This window comes from Penaeus chinensis, chromosome 21, assembly GCF_019202785.1.
Source record: "Penaeus chinensis breed Huanghai No. 1 chromosome 21, ASM1920278v2, whole genome shotgun sequence".
Classification (NCBI taxonomy): Eukaryota; Metazoa; Arthropoda; class Malacostraca; order Decapoda; family Penaeidae; genus Penaeus; species Penaeus chinensis.
Window position 1 is genome coordinate 7,608,372 of NC_061839.1, and position 2,500 is coordinate 7,610,871.

General features: G+C 28.2%; 1 protein-coding gene across 4 annotated transcripts in view; it reads right to left on the bottom strand.

Annotated features, from left to right (window-relative positions):
* LOC125036314 (Ca(2+)/calmodulin-responsive adenylate cyclase-like) overlaps nucleotides 1-2,500 on the bottom strand; it is a 63,477-nt gene that overhangs the window by 39,354 nt on the left and 21,623 nt on the right. The window lies entirely within an intron of this gene.

Consider the following 2,500-nt stretch of genomic DNA (forward strand, 5'->3'; position numbering starts at 1 on the left):
GCATATCTTTATGTAAATCAGCAAGAATAACGTAACATAGCATTCTGGTTACTCAAAATGATGATGATGATAATAATAATAATAAATAAATAAATAAACTTGTTATGCAATGGACTTGACTGATAAAAATTTATGACATCATAATCATCAAATGATAGGTGACAACAATGTAATAGATTATCATAATGAGACAAAAAATGACTTTGTTGATTATACTTTTTTTTAAACAAGAGAAAAAAAAAACAATTACACTGATAATTGTTGATCTTTTAGACACCTAAGAGAAATAAACAATTCCACTGATAACTGTTTATTCAGAAGAAAATAATCAACAACAGCAAAATAAAGGAGAGCAACTGAACGTATCCCCTCTCAGTCTCATATAATCTTTCTGCCAAAGGAAAGGCTGGGAAGACTGCCATTTAAGGCTGAATATAGGATCACAAGTTTTTTTTTCACACACAGCTTTTAATAAAAATAGAACATGCAGTAACCAAATTTTTGAGAATTATTCCACTCCCTCTATTCAAAGCCACTTTGGTGTGTGAGAGCATTACTGATATTAAAAAGCTTTATTTTTGCTAAAAAGGCAAATTATAACAACATGCATATATTGAATTTATCTTATTAAATTTAAGCTTCCAATCTGCAGAGTTCTAATTTCCTTGTTGATTACTATAAAATATATCATAATTATCCACAAATGGTTTGAAAGTAATAAATAAAATCTCAATATAACCCCAAATAACTTTATCCCTTCAACTTCCATTGAATGGATTTTCTTCAGAATATAAAGTACATTTATCCCAAAAATTCTTTGTTTAAGAAAGTTACAAAGGAATTTGCAAATCAAAATAATCAGAGAATGTATCAGTAGTATAAAAGCAATAAATGATAGATTAATCATTACATTATTTTTGGGGAGTGTATCCTATGCATTACTGTGTCCAATGATATCATGAACACGTAATAAATATCAAAACAGATGACAATTATCAGTGTGATTGTTGTCGAGCTTGAATTATACTTTATGAAATTCCTTTTGATTACATGACCATTAAGATAAAATAATACATTTAATTACCCTGAATGCTGATTTTTAATAACAAACTGTGCTTTTCTAAAGCATATCATAATGCACAATTCTAATCCTACTAATAGATACATGCAGCTTTCTACTTATTCATATGGTTTATTAATCTAAGTTCTTTAAACAGAAAGGCACTAAAAGAAGGATTACACATATATCATATGAAAACAGATGCATGCAGAGTACTTAACTTTTAAGAAAGCTATTCTCATGCTGCAAGGAGAATACAATAATCTGTGTCTAGCAGTCAAGATAGTATGAGTCTAGCAACACATAGTGACAAAGAGTCTACATTTAGGAGAAATGTGTAGGATAAAACTTACTGAATGCAACATTTCTAGGAATAATGAAGGCAGAAAAAAGAAAGCTTTTGACATAAAAGAGACTTTTACAAATCTCCTGAGTTCCTAAACTGATTATTATAAAACAATAAATAATTTTGATATATATATACATACATATCTTCATGATTAATAATTTCAGTATGCATGATCTGTATTTATTTTTGTGATTCTATTTTATATAACTAATTCAAAAATCTATAGTACCAAAATGCAAAAGATATTAAAAGTATTATAATTTCAGCAAAGTAAACAGATAGGATCCCCGAGATGTGCAAAAGTTCTGGAAATCACAAATATAATGAATCAGTTTAATAGAAACATGCAAAAAAAATCATCATAATTAGTAAGAAAAAAAGAAAATGTAAAGTGGAAAGGAAAAAGAATAAATAAACAAATACAAACCAGTCCGAATGAGGAGAACCATCATCAAGTTATTACTTATGAACCCAGAAAGCTTGGATCTTATAGTGGGGAATATGCAAATTTTATAGTGGAAAATGTATTAAAAAAACAACAGCCAAAGGAAATAAATATAAAATAACAAAGGATTAGGAAATTATGAAAGAAAGAAATTAGTATATTGCAAACTTTCCAGTTATTATTTAAACAGACTAACATGGAATCCATTATAGATCAGCAATTCTTAGAAGACTAATAATAGTTCTTTATAAAATGAACAATAAAAAAAATTATTGTCAACCAATAAATAAATAATAGGTATTTAACTGGCAATGAGGAGAGCTTCTGCCTAACATTAGCTGTACAAGAGGACAGTTACCCGCTTTCTTTTCATGCAATTTCCAACCAGCTACATCAATTTGAAGGATTCTAGAGTTCTGCTTTTAATCCTTCTTTAGACAGTACTGTAATCCAACGTTTAAAAAAGAAAGCCAATGCTGGTATGATTATATAATTGTTAGGTACTGCTGTGATTTTAAATAGTATGATGGAAACTTTCTTGGCTCATCTTGTCCTGATTTCTTTTTCTTTGGAAGTCATATACAAAATTCATCCGTCTTATCAAAATATTTTCTTAATAAAGCATTTGAATCTCAATATCAATAAC